The 17,165-nt window shown below is 44.4% G+C and overlaps 1 protein-coding gene across 2 annotated transcripts in view; it reads right to left on the bottom strand.

Moving 5' to 3' along the window:
- LOC143773326 (contactin-associated protein-like 5) overlaps nucleotides 1-17,165 on the bottom strand; it is a 484,664-nt gene that overhangs the window by 136,332 nt on the left and 331,167 nt on the right. The gene's annotated exons all lie outside the window — the stretch shown is intronic.

The following is a 17,165-nucleotide window of genomic DNA, read 5'->3' as shown; positions in this document are numbered from 1 at the left end:
GGACCTCAATTTGCTAAACCTATCTTCATACTTCGTATGTCAATTTCCTCTAAAATCACCGACATTATATGTGGGGGCTACTGTCTGCCTTTTGGGGAAAATTTCTCTAGAGGTAAGCCAGGTCTGTATTTTCCTCTGCTAGGGTCAGTCAGTTCTCCGGCTGGCACTGGGCGTCTAGGGATAAAACGCAGGCACGCTACCCGGCCACTGTTAGTTGTGCGGTAGGTTTAGCTCACAGTCAGCTCGAGTTCCCATCTTCCAAGAGCTAGTCCTTTTGTATGCTTTACTACGGTCTCTTGCCATTGAGAACCATGACAGTTTGGCCGGCCGGGAGTTAAAATAATTGGCAGAAGAAGGGAGAGAAAAGAAGTCTGCAGAGAATTTTTTTTTTTTTTTTTCTTCCTGAGTTTGCTCATTAGTTGATTCACTAGCATCTCTGCTTACTGCAGCCTTCGTCTCTCTCTCCTTCTAATCCTTGAATGGTTCTGATTTCACCTGATGAAAATGGATCCTCAGAGTTTAGCTACAGGTTTGAATAATCTCGCTATGAAGGTTCAAAGTTTACAGGATTTTGTAATTCATGCTCCTATATCTGAACCTAGAGTACCTTTGCCTGAATTTTTCTCCGGGGATAGATCTCGCTTCCAGAATTTCAAACATAGTTGTAAATTATTTTTGTCTCTGAGATCTCGCTCCGCTGGAGATCCTGCACAGCAGGTCAGGATTGTAATTTCCTTGCTCCGGGGCGACCCTCAGGATTGGGCATTTGCTTTGGCACCAGGGGATCCTGCGTTGCTCAATGTGGATGCGTTTTTCCTGGCTTTGGGGTTGCTTTATGAGGAACCTCATTTAGAGATTCAGGCTGAAAAAGCCTTGATGGCCCTGTCTCAAGGGCAAGATGAGGCTGAAATATACTGCCAAAAATTTCGTAAGTGGTCTGTGCTTACTCAGTGGAATGAGTGCGCCCTGGCGGCGAATTTCAGAGAGGGTCTCTCTGATGCCATTAAAGATGTTATGGTGGGGTTCCCTGTGCCTGCAGGTCTGAATGAGTCCATGACAATGGCTATTCAGATTGATCGGCGTTTGCGGGAGCGCAAACCTGTGCACCATTTGGCAGTGTCTACTGAGAAGGCGCCAGAGATTATGCAATGTGATAGAATTCTGTCCAGAAGCGAACGACAGAATTTTAGGCGAAAAAATGGGTTATGCTTCTATTGTGGCGATTCAACTCATGTTATATCTGCATGCTCAAAACGTACTAAGAAGGTTGATAAGTCTGTTTCAATTGGTACTTTACAGTCCAAGTTTATTCTATCTGTGACCCTGATTTGCTCTTTATCGTCTATTACCGCGGACGCCTATGTCGACTCTGGCGCCGCTTTGAGTCTTATTGGTCCTTTGCCAAACGCTGTGGGTTTAATTTAGAGCCTCTGGAAGTTCCTATACCTCTGAAGGGTATTGACTACACGCCATTGGCTAGTAATAAACCTCAATACTGGACACAAGTAACTATGCGTATTAATCCGGATCACCAGGAGATTATTCGCTTCCTTGTGTTGTATAATCTACATAATGTGTTGGTGCTTGGATTGCCATGGCTGCAATCTCATAACCCAGTCCTCGACTGGAAAGCAATGTCTGTGTTAAGCTGGGGATGTCAGGGGACTCATGGGGACGTACCTTTGGTTTCCATTTCGTCATCTATTCCCTCTGAGATTCCGGAATTTTTATCTGATTATCGTGACGTTTTTGAGGAGCCTAAACTTGGTTCACTACCTCCGCACAGAGATTGCGATTGTACAATAGATCTGATTCCGGGCAGTAAGTTTCCAAAGGGTCGTTTATTTAATCTATCTGTGCCTGAACATGCTGCTATGCGGGAATATATTAAGGAGTCCTTGGAAATGGGTTCTAAGTGCGTTTTTGGGGTTCAAAAGATTTCGTTTTTGGGGTACATTTTTTCCCCCTCTTCCATTGAGATGGACCCTGTCAAGGTTCAGGCTATTTGTGATTGGACGCAACCCTCTTCTCTTAAGAGCCTTCAGAAGTTTTTGGGCTTTGCTAATTTTTATCGTCGATTTATAACTGGTTTTTCTGATGTTGCTAAACCGTTGACTGATTTGACTAAGAAGGGTGCTGATGTTGCTGATTGGTCCCCGGCTGCTGTGGAGGCCTTTCGGGAGCTTAAGCGCCGCTTTTCTTCCGCCCCTGTATTGCGTCAGCCTGATGTTACTCTTCCTTTTCAGGTTGAGGTCGACGCTTCAGAAATCGGAGCTGGTGCGGTTTTGTCGCAGAAAAGTTCCGACTGCTCCGTGATGAGACCTTGCGCGTTCTTTTCTCGTAAATTTTCGCCCGCTGAGCGAAATTATGATATTGGTAATCGGGAGCTCTTGGCTATGAAGTGGGCTTTTGAGGAGTGGCGTCATTGGCTTGAGGGGGCTAGACATCAGGTGGTGGTATTGACCGACCACAAGAATTTGATTTATCTTGAGTCTGCCAGGCGCCTGAATCCTAGACAGGCGCGCTGGTCGTTATTTTTCTCTCGGTTTAATTTTGTGGTTTCTTACCTACCGGGTTCGAAAAATGTGAAGGCAGATGCCCTTTCTAGGAGTTTTGAGCCTGATTCCCCTGGTAATTCTGAACCTACAGGTATCCTTAAGGATGGAGTGATATTATCTGCTGTTTCCCCAGACTTGCGACGGGTCTTGCAGGAGTTTCAGGCGGATAGACCTGATCGTTGCCCGCCAGGTAGAATGTTTGTTCCTGATGATTGGACCAGTAGAGTCATCTCGGAGGTCCATTCTTCTGCGTTAGCTGGTCATCCTGGAATCTTTGGTACCAGGGATTTGGTGGCTAGGTCCTTCTGGTGGCCTTCCCTGTCGCGAGATGTGCGAGGTTTTGTGCAGTCTTGTGATGTTTGTGCTCGGGCCAAGCCTTGTTGTTCTCGGGCTAGTGGATTGTTGTTATCTTTGCCTATTCCGAAGAGGCCTTGGACTCACATCTCCATGGATTTTATTTCTGATCTACCTGTTTCTCAGAAGATGTCTGTCATCTGGGTGGTGTGTGACCGTTTCTCTAAGATGGTCCATTTGGTCCCCTTGCCTAAATTGCCTTCCTCATCCGAGCTGGTTTCTCTGTTTTTTCAAAATGTGGTTCGCTTGCATGGTATTCCGGAGAATATCGTGTCTGACAGGGGAACCCAATTCGTGTCTAGATTTTGGCGAGCGTTCTGTGCTAGGATGGGCATTGATTTGTCTTTTTCGTCTGCTTTCCATCCTCAGACTAATGGCCAGACCGAGCGAACTAATCAGACCTTGGAGACTTATTTGAGGTGTTTTGTGTCTGCGGATCAGGATGATTGGGTTGCCTTTTTGCCCTTGGCGGAGTTTGCCCTTGGCGGAGTTTGCCCTCAATAATCGGGCTAGTTCTGCCACCTTGGTTTCTCCTTTCTTCTGTAATTCGGGGTTTCATCCTCGTTTCTCTTCCGGTCAGGTGGAGTCTTCGGATTGTCCTGGAGTGGATGCTGTGGTGGAGAGGTTGCATCAGATTTGGGGGCATGTGGTGGACAATTTGAAGTTGTCCCAGGAGAAGACTCAGCATTTTGCCAACCGCCGTCGTCGTGTTGGTCCTCGTCTTTGTGTTGGGGACTTGGTGTGGTTGTCTTCTCGTTTTGTCCCTATGAAGGTTTCTTCTCCTAAGTTTAAGCCTCGGTTCATCGGCCCGTACAAGATATTGGAGATTCTTAACCCTGTGTCCTTTCGTTTGGACCTCCCTGCATCTTTTTCTATTCATAATGTCTTCCATCGGTCATTGTTGCGCAGGTATGAGGTACCGGTTGTGCCTTCCGTTGAGCCTCCTGCTCCGGTGTTGGTTGAGGGTGAGTTGGAGTACGTTGTCGAGAAGATCTTGGACTCCCGTGTTTCCAGACGGAGACTTCAGTATCTGGTCAAGTGGAAGGGCTACGGTCAGGAGGATAATTCTTGGGTGACAGCCTCTGATGTTCATGCCTCCGATTTGGTCCGTGCCTTTCATAGGGCTCATCCTGATCGCCCTGGTGGTTCTGGTGAGGGTTCGGTGCCCCCTCCTTGAGGGGGGGGGTACTGTTGTGAATTTGGTTTCTGGGCTCCCCCGGTGGTCACTGGTGGTACTGAACTTGTGTGCTTCATCGCCTCTGTTCACCTGTTTCCATCAGGATGTGGGAGTTGTCTATTTAGCCTTGCTCCTCAGTCATTTCTATGCCGGCCAACAATGTTACCAGAAGCCTTTCTGTTGCATGTTCCTGCTCCTAGACTACTATCAGCTAAGTTGGACTTGTAGTCCTACGTTTGTTTTGCATTTTTGTTCCAGTTCTCTGTGTTTGAATATTTCTGAGGCGGGAAGCTCTTGTGAGCTGAAATTGCCACTCTGGTGTCATGAGTTGATATTAGAGTCTTAAAGTAATTTCAGGATGGTGTTTTGAAAGGGTTTTCAGCTGACTGTGTAGTTCCCTTTTCTGTCTTCCTACTATCTAGTAAGCGGACCTCAATTTGCTAAACCTATCTTCATACTTCGTATGTCAATTTCCTCTAAAATCACCGACATTATATGTGGGGGCTACTGTCTGCCTTTTGGGGAAAATTTCTCTAGAGGTAAGCCAGGTCTGTATTTTCCTCTGCTAGGGTCAGTCAGTTCTCCGGCTGGCGCTGGGCGTCTAGGGATAAAACGTAGGCACGCTACCCAGCCACTGTTAGTTGTGCGGTAGGTTTAGCTCACAGTCAGCTCGAGTTCCCATCTTCCAAGAGCTAGTCCTTTTGTATGCTTTACTACGGTCTCTTGCCATTGAGAACCATGACAACTATGGTTCCCAGGGTCTGAAGGAGAGGAAACTCTCCTTCAGGCCCTGGGATCCATATTAATGTGTAAAATAAAGAATCAAAATAAAAAATATTGATATACTCACCCTCAGATGCGCCCTGGTACTAACCGACAGCCTTCCTTCCTAAGAATGAGCGCGTGAAGGACCTTAGATGATGTCGCGGCTTGTGATTGGTCGCGTGACCGCCCATGTGACCGCTCACACGACCAATCACAAGCCGCAACGTCACCGCAGGTCATTCACGCGCTCATTCTTAGGAAGGAAGGCTGCCGGTTAGTACCAGGGCACGTCCGAGGGTGAGTATATCAATATTTTTTATTTTGATTCTTTATTTTACACTTAAATATGGATTCCGATACCGATTCCCGATATCGCAAACATATCGGAACTCGGTATCGGAATTCCGATACCAGATTCAGAAGGTCGCCGACCTCATGGCCGACCCCACACAGGGGTCGGGTTTCATGAAACCCGACTTTGCCAAAAGTCGGCGACTTCTGAAAATGGCCGACCCGTTTCGCTCAACCCTACTGATCAGAGATGCAGCCAAGAGGCCCATGACCACTCTGGATGAACTGCAGAGATCTACAGCTGAGATGGGACAGTCTGTCCATAGGACAACAATCAGTCGTACACTGCACAAATCTGGTCTTTATGGAAGAGTGGCAAGAAGAAAGCCATTTCTCAAAGATATCCATAAAAAGCGTTGTTTAAAGTTTGCAACAAGCCACCTGGGAGACAAACCAAACATGTGGAAGAAGGTGCTCTGGTCAGATGAAACCAAAATCGAACTTTTTGGCAACAATGCCAAACGATATGTTTGGCGTAAAGGCAACACAGCTCATCACCCTGAACACACCATCCCCACTGTCAAACATGGTGGAGGCAGCATCATGGTTTGGGCCTGCTTTTCTTAAGCAGGGACAGGGAAGATGGTTAAAATTAATGGGAAGTTGGATGGAGCCAAATACAGGACCATTCTTGAAGAAAATCTGTTGGAGTCTGCAAAAGACCTGAGACTGGGACGGAGATTTGAATTCTAACAAGACAATGATCCCAAACATAAAGCAAAATCTACAGTGGAATGGTTCACAAATAAACGTATCCAGGTGTTAGAATGGCCAAGTCAAAGTCCAGACCTCAATCCAATCGAGAATCTGTGGAAAGAGCTGAAAACTGCTGTTCACAAACGATCTCCATCAAACCTTACTCAGCTCGAGCTGTTTGCCAAGGAAGAATGGGCAAGAATATCAGTCTATGGATGTACAAAACTGATAGAGACATACCCCAAGCGACTTGCAGCTGTAATCTCAGCAAAAGGTGGTGCAACAAAGTATTAAGTTAAAGGGGCTGAATAATATTGCACGCCCCACTTTTCAGTTTTTGAATTTCCACAAAAATTAAAAATAACCAATACATTTCATTCAACTTCACAATTGTGTTCCACTTGTTGTTGATTCTTCACCAAAAATGTACATTTGGTATCTTTATGTTTGAAGCATGATACGTGTGAAAAGGTTGAAAAGTTCCAGGGGGCTGAATACTTTTGCAAGGCACTGGAATGTGTAATTTGCTTTCCCACGCTTGGATAAAGTTAGGGTCTAGAGAGGAGGACGATTGGTTTAGGAAACTAAATATGAGAGAGATCAAGTGAGTCGGAGACGATTCTCTGAGAAACAACCCTTCAAAGGGAGTCAGTGTGACCGGTAGAGAGTGCCGTCTCTCCCTCTTCCATAAGTTTATAAAAGATCTCATTTGGTCATATTCCAACCAAGAGAGGCTCTGTGGCGGGTCTATGTTTTGTAATTCCTCTAAGGAGGGAATGTTGGGTCCTGTCAATATGTGACATAGGCGAATGTCCGAGCGCGCGCTCCAGCGTAGGAATTTTGTTTTCAGATTCCCTGGCGGAAACTCTGGGTTGGAGAATATGGGTGTGAGCAGACTGTAGGGTCTGACTAATGTGCTTTTTTGTTTTGTTTGGTCCCAGACCCTCAAAAGCATCTCTTATCAGGAGCCCCTAAGGTGCGATCTGTATTTTATCTTTGGACTTGATCCATGGGAGGTGCTTCAAAGGTGTAGAGGAGTACCCCTGTTCAAGCGTTACCCACTGTTTTGATTTTGAATAATATTGCCAATCGAATAATCGAACTATCAAGGAGGCCTGATGGTACGTGCAAAGGTCTGGTAGGCCTGCTCCCCCTGATGCTTTGGAGCGGGTAAAGATGTGATACTTTACTCTATGTTAATTTTGGTCCAGACAAATCTAATTAGGGCCGATTTAAGTGTTTTGAAAAAGTTTGCTGGTGGTAATATGGGAACTGCTTGAAAAATGTATAGAAATCTGGGGAGAATATCCATTTTAAATGCATTTATGTGCCCGAACCACAAAATTGTTTTTTTGTTATATGGAGCGAGGTCTTTGAGTGTTTTTTCAAGTAGGGTAAGGTAATTAATAAATTAATAAATAAAGCTTACTAAGATTAGAGGGAATATGGATACCAAAGTATTTGATTGAATTCGGTTGCCACCTGAATTAGAAATTATGTGTGGCCAACTGTATATCAGTTGGTGATAATGATATATTTAGTGCCACAGTTGGGAATAATTAACCTTAAAATTACTCAAGTCCCCATATCATTCAAATTCCTTCATAAGAGTGGGAAATGTAATATGTGGTTGCGATATGTTCAGTAGAAGGTCATCAGCATACAGGGAAGTTTTATAAGTGTTGTGGTCTATGCATATCCCCTGTATACTAGAGGTCTGTTGTGAATCTGCTTTTGGGCTCCTTCTGGTGGTGGCTAGTGGTACTGGTGACTCGGGTGTGCTTTCTTTCTCAGTTCACCTGTTTTCATCAGTAGTGGGGAGTTCCTATTTATTCCTGCTCTTCAGTCATTGCCTTGCCGGCCATCAATGTAACCAGAGCCTTTCTGTTGCATGTTCCTGCTCCTAGACTACTGATCAGCTAAGTTGGACTCTTAGTCCTAAGTTTGTTTGCATTTTTGTTCCAGTTTACAGTTATATCATTCTCTGTAGCTGGAAGCTCTTGTGGGCTGAAATTACCACTCCGGTGTCATGAGTTGACACATGAGTCTTAAAGTAATTTCAGGATGGTATTTTAAAAGGGTTTTCAGCTGACCGTGCAGTTCCCTTTTGTATCTTTCTACTATCTAGTAAGCGGACCTCGCTTTGCTGAACCTACCTTCATACTGCGTATGTCTTTTCCTCTGAACTCACCGTCAATATATGTGGGGGGCTTCTGTCTCCTTTTCGGGGGAATTTCCCTAGAGGTAAGCCAGGTCTGTTTTTTCCTCTACTAGGGTTAGTTAGTCCTCCGGCTGGCGAGAGACGTCTAGGGATAAAACTTAGGCACGCCCCCCGGCCACTATTAGTTGTGTGGTAGGTTTAGCTCACGGTCAGCTTGAGATTCCATCACCCAAGAGCTCATCCGTTATTTATGTGTCCTGACGTTCCCCTGCCATTGGGAACCATGACAGTATGGCCGGCCAAGTGTTAAAACTGTTGGCAGAAGAAAGGAGAGAAAAAGAAGTCTGCAAATTTTTATTTTTTTTTCTCTTGGTGCTTGCTCTATAGTTGAATCAGTTGCATTTCAGCTCTAATTGCAGTCTTTGTCTCCCTCTCCTTCTAACCCTTGAATGGCTCTGATCTCACCTGATTAAAATGGATCCTCAGAGTTTAGCTACTGGTTTGAGTAATCTCGCTAATGAGGTTCAAGGTTTGCAGGATTTTGTTATTCATGCTCCAATATCTGAACCTAGAATTCCTATACCAGAATTTTTCTCCGGAGATAGATCTCGTTTTTTGAATTTCAAATATAATTGTAAATTATTTCTTTCTCTGAGACCTCGCTCCGCTGGAGATCCCGCACAGCAGGTTAAGATTGTAATTTCCTTGCTGCGAGGTGACCCTCAAGATTGGGCATTTGCATTGGCACCAGGGGATCCTGCGTTGCTCAATGTGGATGCGTTTTTTCTGGCTTTGGGGTTGCTTTATGAGGAACCTAATTTAGAGATTCAGGCTGAAAAAGCCTTGATGGCCCTGTCTCAAGGGCAAGATGAAGCTGAAATATACTGCCAAAAATTTCGTAAATGGTCTGTGCTTACTCAGTGGAATGAGTGCGCTTTGGCGGCGCATTTCAGAGTGGGTCTCTCTGATGCCATTAAGGATGTTATGGTGGGGTTCCCTGCGCCTACAGGTCTGAATGAGTCCATGACAATGGCTATTCAGATTGATCGGCGTGTGCGGGAGCGTAAACCTGTGCACCATTTGGCGTTGTCTTCTGAGAAGGCGCCAGAGAATATGCAATGTGATAGAATTCTGTCCAGAAGCGAACGGCAGAATTTTAGGCGAAAAAATGGGTTGTGCTTCTATTGTGGTGATTCAACTCATGTTATATCAGCATGCTCTAGACGCACAAAGAAGGTTGATAAGTCTGTTTCAATTGGCACTTTACAGTCTAAGTTTATTCTATCTGTGACCTTGATTTGTTCATTATCGTCAATTACCGCGGACGCCTATGTCGACTCTGGCGCCGCTTTGAGTCTTATGGATTGGTCCTTTGCCAGGCGCTGTGGGTTTAATCTAGAGCCTCTGGAAGTCCCTATACCTCTGAAGGGTATTGATTCTACGCCATTGGCTAGTAATAAACCACAATACTGGACACAAGTGACTATGCGTATGACTCCAGACCATCAGGAGGTGATTCGCTTCCTTGTGTTGTACAATCTACATGATGTTTTGGTGCTCGGATTGCCATGGTTACAATCTCATAATCCAGTCCTTGACTGGAAAGCAATGTCTGTGTTAAGCTGGGGATGTCAGGGGGCTCATGGGGACGTACCTTTGGTTTCCATTTCATCATCTATTCCCTCTGAGATTCCGGCATTTTTGTCTGATTATCGTGATGTTTTTGAGGAGCCTAAGCTTGGTTCACTCCCTCCTCACAGAGATTGTGATTGTACCATAGATCTAATTCCAGGCAGTAAATTTCCAAAGGGTCGTTTGTTTAATTTATCCGTACCTGAACATGTTGCTATGCGAGAGTATATTAAGGAGTCCCTGGAAAAGGGACATATTCGTCCTTCTTCATCTCCCTTAGGAGCCGTTTTTTTCTTTGTGTCTAAAAAAGATGGCTCTTTGAGGCCGTGTATTGATTATCGACTCTTGAATAAAATTACAGTCAAATATCAGTATCCTTTGCCACTGCTGACTGATTTGTTTGCTCGAATAGAGGGGGCTAAGTGGTTTTCTAAGATTGATCTTCGTGGGGCGTATAATTTGGTGCGAATTAAGCAGGGGGATGAGTGGAAAACCGCATTTAATACGCCCGAGGGCCATTTTGAGTATTTGGTAATGCCTTTTGGTCTTTCAAATGCCCCTTCGGTCTTTCAGTCCTTTATGCATAACATTTTCCGTGAATATTTGGATAAATTTATGATTGTGTATCTGGATGATATTTTGATTTTTTTCGGATGACTGGGACTCTCATGTCCAACAAGTCAGGAGGGTTTTTCAGGTTTTGCGGGCTAATTCCTTGTGTGTGAAGGGTTCTAAGTGTATTTTTGGGGTTCAAAAGATTTCTTTTTTGGGGTACATTTTTTCCCCTTCTTCCATTGAGATGGATCCTGTCAAGGTTCGGGCTATTTGTGATTGGACGCAACCTACTTCTCTTAAGAGCCTTCAGAAATTCTTGGGCTTTGCTAATTTTTATCGTCGATTTATAACTGGTTTTTCGGATGTTGCTAAACCTTTGACTGATTTGACTAAAAAGGGTGCTGATGTTGCTGATTGGTCCCCTGCTGCTGTGGAGGCCTTTCGGGAGCTTAAGCGCCGCTTTTCTTCTGCCCCTGTGTTGCGTCAGCCTGATGTTGCTCTTCCTTTTCAGGTTGAGGTCGACGCTTCCGAGATCGGAGCTGGGGCGGTTTTGTCGCAGAAAAGTTCCGACTGCTCCGTGATGAGACCTTGTGCGTTCTTTTCTCGAAAATTTTCGCCCGCCGAGCGAAACTATGATATTGGTAATCGGGAGCTTTTGGCTATGAAGTGGGCTTTTGAGGAGTGGCGTCATTGGCTTGAGGGGGCTAGACATCAGGTGGTGGTATTGACCGATCACAAGAATCTGATTTATCTTGAGTCTGCCAAGCGCCTGAATCCTAGACAGGCGCGCTGGTCGTTGTTTTTCTCTCGGTTTAATTTTGTGGTCTCATACCTACCAGGTTCTAAAAATGTGAAGGCAGATGCCCTTTCTAGGAGTTTTGAGCCTGATTCCCCTGGTGATTCTGAACCTACAGGTATCCTTAAGGATGGGGTGATATTATCTGCTGTTTCCCCAGACCTGCGACGGGCTTTGCAGGAGTTTCAGGCGGATAGACCTGATCGTTGCCCGCCTGGTAGACTGTTTGTTCCTGATGATTGGACCAGTAGAGTCATCTCGGAGGTTCATTCTTCTGCGTTGGCAGGTCATCCTGGAATCTTTGGTACTAGGGATTTGGTGGCTAGGTCCTTCTGGTGGCCTTCCCTGTCTCGAGACGTACAAGTTTTTGTGCAGTCTTGTGATGTTTGTGCTCGGGCCAAGCCTTGTTGTTCTCGGGCTAGCGGATTGTTGTTATCTTTGCCTATTCCGAAGAGGCCTTGGACTCACATCTCTATGGATTTTATTTCTGATCTCCCTGCTTCTCAGAAAATGTCTGTCATCTGGGTGGTGTGTGACCGTTTTTCAAAGATGGTTCATTTGGTACCTTTGCCTAAGTTGCCTTCCTCATCCGAATTGGTTCCTCTGTTTTTTCAAAATGTGGTTCGCTTGCATGGTATTCCGGAAAATATCGTTTCTGACAGGGGGACCCAGTTCGTGTCTAGATTTTGGCGGGCATTCTGTGCTAGGATGGGCATTGATTTGTCTTTTTCGTCTGCGTTCCATCCTCAGACTAATGGCCAGACGGAGCGAACTAATCAGACCTTGGAGACTTATTTGAGGTGTTTTGTGTCTGCGGATCAGGATGACTGGGTTGCCTTTTTGCCATTGGCAGAGTTTGCCCTCAATAATCGGGCTAGTTCTGCCACTTTGGTTTCTCCTTTCTTTTGCAATTCGGGGTTTCACCCTCGTTTTTCTTCCGGTCAGGTGGAGTCTTCGGATTGTCCTGGAGTGGATACTATGGTGGATAGGTTGCATCGGATTTGGGGACAGGTGGTGGACAATTTGAAGTTGTCCCAGGAGAAGACTCAGCATTTTGCCAACCGCCGTCGTCGTGTTGGTCCTCGTCTTCGTGTTGGGGACTTGGTGTGGTTGTCTTCCCGTTTTGTCCCTATGAGGGTTTCTTCTCCTAAGTTTAAGCCTCGGTTCATCGGTCCTTATAGGATTTTGGAGATTCTTAACCCTGTATCCTTTCGTTTAGACCTTCCGGCATCTTTTGCTATCCATAATGTCTTCCATCGGTCGTTGTTGCGGAGGTATGAGGTGCCGGTTGTTCCTTCTACCGAGCCTCCTGCTCCTGTGCTGGTTGAGGGTGAATTGGAGTATGTTGTGGAGAAAATTTTGGACTCCCGTATTTCCAGACGGAGACTACAATATCTGTTTAAGTGGAAGGGTTATGGTCAAGAAGATAATTCTTGGGTAACTGCTTCTGATGTTCACGCCTCTGATTTGGTTCGTGCCTTTCATAGGGCTCATCCGGATCGCCCTGGTGGTTCTTGTGAGGGTTCGGTGCCCCCTCCTTGAGGGGGGGGTACTGTTGTGAATCTGCTTTTGGGCTCCTTCTGGTGGTGGCTAGTGGTACTGGTGACTCGGGTGTGCTTTCTTTCTCAGTTCACCTGTTTTCATCAGTAGTGGGGAGTTCCTATTTATTCCTGCTCTTCAGTCATTGCCTTGCCGGCCATCAATGTAACCAGAGCCTTTCTGTTGCATGTTCCTGCTCCTAGACTACTGATCAGCTAAGTTGGACTCTTAGTCCTAAGTTTGTTTGCATTTTTGTTCCAGTTTACAGTTATATCATTCTCTGTAGCTGGAAGCTCTTGTGGGCTGAAATTACCACTCCGGTGTCATGAGTTGACACATGAGTCTTAAAGTAATTTCAGGATCGTATTTTAAAAGGATTTTCAGCTGACCGTGCAGTTCCCTTTTGTATCTTTCTACTATCTAGTAAGCGGACCTCGCTTTGCTGAACCTACCTTCATACTGCGTATGTCTTTTCCTCTGAACTCACCGTCAATATATGTGGGGGGCTTCTGTCTCCTTTTCAGGGGAATTTCCCTAGAGGTAAGCCAGGTCTGTTTTTTCCTCTACTAGGGTTAGTTAGTCCTCCGGCTGGCGAGAGACGTCTAGGGATAAAACTTAGGCACGCCCCCCGGCCACTATTAGTTGTGTGGTAGGTTTAGCTCACGGTCAGCTTGAGATTCCATCACCCAAGAGCTTGTCCGTTATTTATGTGTCCTGACGTTCCCCTGCCATTGGGAACCATGACAGAGGTCCTTCTGATCGCTATAGCCAGGTGTTCCATGACGATTACGTATAATAGTGGGGATAGAGGGCAGCCTTGTCTTGATCCATTATGGATTTCTCTTGGTGCAGAAATACAACCACTGGCAAAAATTATGGAATCACCGGCCTTGGAGGATGTTCATTCAGTTGTTTTTGTAGAAAAAAAGCAGATCACAGACATGGCACAAAACTAAAGTCATTCCAAATGGCAACTTTCTGGCTTTAAGAAACACTAAAAGAAATCAAGAACCAAAAATGTGGTAGTCACTAATGGTTACTTTTTTTTAACCAAGCATAGGGTAAAAATTCTGGAATCACTCAATTCTGAGGAAAAAATTATGGAATCATGAAGAACAAACAAACAAAAAAACACTCCAAAACATCACTAGTATTTTGTTGCACCACCTCTGGCTTTTACAACAGCTTGTAGTCTCTGAGGCATGGACTTAATGAGTGTCAAACAGTACTCTTCATCAATCTGGCACCAACTTTCTCTGATTGCTGTTGCCAGATCAGCTTTGCAGGTTGGAGCCTTGTCATGGACCATTTTCTTCAACTTCCACCAAAGATTTTCAATTGGGTTGAGATCCTGACTATTTGCAGGCCATGACATTGACCTTATGTGTCTTTTTTCAAGGAATGTTTTCACAGTTTTTGCTCTATGGCAGGATGCATTGGCATCTTGAAAAATGATTTCATCATCCCCAAACATCCTTTCAATTGATGGGATAAGAAAAGTGTCCAAAATATCAACATAAACTTGTGCATTTACTGAAGATGTAATGACAGCCATCTCCCCAGTGCCTTTACCTGACATGCATGTTCTCTTCAGGCAGTCATCTTTATAAATCTCATTGGAACGGCACCAAACAAAAGTTCCAGCATCATCACCTTGCCCAATGCAGATTCGCGATTCATCACTGAATATGACTTTCATCCAGTCATCCACAGTCCATGATTGCTTTTCCTTAGCCCATTGTAACCTTGTTTTTTTCTGTTTAGGTGTTAATGATGGCTTTCGTTTAGCTTTTCTGTATGTAAATTCCATTTCCTTTAGGCGGTTTTTACAGTTCGGTCACAGACGTTGACTTCAGTTTCCACCCATTCGCTCCTCATTTGTTTTGTTGTGCATTTCCTGTTTTGGAGACATATTGCTTTGAGTTTCCGGTCTTGACGCTTTGATGTCTTCCTTGGTCTACCAGCATGTTTGCCTTTAACAACCTTCCCATGATGTTTGCATTTGGTCCAGATTTTAGACACAGCTGACTATGAACAACCAACATTTATTGCAACATTGCGTGATGATTTACCCTCTTTTAAGAGTTTGATAATCCTCTCCTTTGTTTCAATTGACATCTCTCGTGTTGGAGCCATGATTCATGTCAGTCCACTTGGTGCAACAACTCTCCAAGGTGTGATCACCACTTTTTAGATGCAGACTAACGAGCAGATCTAATTTGATGCAGGTGTTATTTTTGGGTATGAAAAATTACAGGGTGATTCCATAATTTTTTCCTTAGAATTGAGTGATTCCATAATTTTTCCCCTATGTTTGGTTGAAAAAAGTAACCATTACTGACTACCACATTTTTTGTTCTTGATTTCTTTTAGTGTTTCTTAAAGCCAGAAAGTTTCCATTTGAAATGACTTTAGTTTTGTGCCATGTCTGTGATCTGCTTTTTTTTCTACAAAATTAAACAAATGAAAGAACATCCTTCAAGGCCGGTGATTCCATAATTTTTGCCAGGGGTTGTAGATCCATTGACATTAATGCGAGCCAATGGGCATGTATACAAAGCTGTGATCTTATTGAGGAAGCAATGTCCCAGGTCTATCTGTCTAAGGGCTGCCCTCATAAAACCCCAGCGTACCCGGTCAAGCGCTTTCCCTGCGTCTACTGACAACAGGCCTAATGGTTTTGAGGATGCCAGAGCACTCGCTATGAGTGATGTGGTTTTGTTCACGTTGTCCCGTGCCTCTCTTCACTGTATAAACCCCAATGGGTCAGTATGTATTATTGAGGGGAGGATGGGTGCTAATCTGTTCGCTAGTATTTTGGCGTACAATTTAGTATCAATATTCAGTAAAGATATTGGACGGTAATTAGAAACTAGAGAGGAATCTTCCCCTGATTTTGGGATTACTGTAATGTGAGCCTCGAGGGATTGTGGAGCGAACGGGGAAGACATCGATACTGCATTAAACACTCAAGTGAGAAATGGGGCAAGTTGCTCTCTATATGATTTATAGAATAATGATGAAAAACCATCCGGGCCAGGACTTTTCCCCAATGGAGTGTCTCTAATCGCACCCTCAATCTCCTCTTCCAAGAATTGATTTTTCCAATTGTACAATTGTTTCCAAATCAATTGTGGGAACAGCTGTCTCATGAATTATGGAGCATTATATGGGGCATATTTTAATATGGAGCATCTTGTGGGGCCATCATTAACCTTTGGCAGCATTATATGGGGCATATTTTTGTATGGAGCATTTTATGGGGCCATCATTAACCTTTATGCAGCATTATATGGGGCATATTTTTGTATGGAGCATTTTATGGAGCCCATCATGAACTGTATGGAGCATCTTATGGGGCCTATCATGAACTTTATGGAGCATTATATGGGGCATATTTTGTATGGAAAATCTTATGGAGCTCCTGATTCAATATGGACATGCAAAAACATTTAACCTACTGATTTCTCAATTATTTTTACTTTTATTGGTATCTATTTTTATTTTTGAAATTTATCAGTAGCTGCTGCATTTCCCACCCTAGGCTTATACTGGAGTCAATAAGTTTTCCCAGTTTTTGTGGCAAAATTAGGTGCCTTGGCTTATACTCAGGTCGGCTTATACTCGAGTATATACGGTCCATTACATTACTGATCCTGAGTTACATCCTGTATTATACCCCAGAGCTGCACTCACTATTCTGCTGGTGCAGTCACTGTGTACACACATTACATTGCTTATTCTGTGCTGATCCTTAATCACATCGTATGTTATTCTCCAGAGCTGAACTCACTATTCTGCAAGTGAAATCACTGTGTACATACATTGCGTTACTTACTGGCTTCACAAACTTAAGAGGTCCAGATCTGAACATGAACACATCCTGCAGATTTCAGATTGCCATACATTTGCTGTGGTACACTGAGCTATTGAAGTTAATGTCTGCCATCAGCAACACTGTGCTACTGTTATGCAGTTTATGGCTGTTGCAGCATGGCACTTGGCTTTTCTGCTCAGTGCAATGGATTTTAAATGGAGATGGATGAAAAATGCTGGACCACCACTTCCTACCAACTCTTCCTAGCCACGGCCCTGTGGGTGTATGGGGAAAAATGGGGACTTTGATCCAAATAATAAAAAAAATCTTCAACTTTCTAATATACTTCGTAATTCAATTCCCTAAGGGGTTGTCAAGGTTTGGGGCTCTGGTCTGCAGTCACTCTATGCGACTGTAAACTTGTGAAGCCTCACAGTGTGCATTGTGCATGCTGTCAGGATTCTCCAGTGCCAAGAGTTGGCGAGAGTGTGACTGCAAGTATGCGATTTGCATACATGTGGTCTTATGCTAACTAGAAGTGAATTGACTGAAGTTGGACATGTCTAGTTGAAATTGACTGGAAATATGCAAATCGCTTACTTGCAGACACACCAGAGAATCCTGATAGCATGCACTGTGCGGGCTCTGAGGATTAACAAGTCTGCAGGCACATAGCACATAGAGTGACTGCAGACTTGAGATCTAAGCCTGGACAATCCCTTTAACCATTTTGCTTCTGGTCAGTGAATTGCTTAGTGAATTTC

The sequence above is a fragment of the Ranitomeya variabilis genome, chromosome 1, assembly GCF_051348905.1.
Source record: "Ranitomeya variabilis isolate aRanVar5 chromosome 1, aRanVar5.hap1, whole genome shotgun sequence".
Taxonomy (NCBI): Eukaryota; Metazoa; Chordata; class Amphibia; order Anura; family Dendrobatidae; genus Ranitomeya; species Ranitomeya variabilis.
Note: the sequence above shows the minus strand (reverse complement) of the source record. Positions and strands in the feature narration are given on the sequence as shown.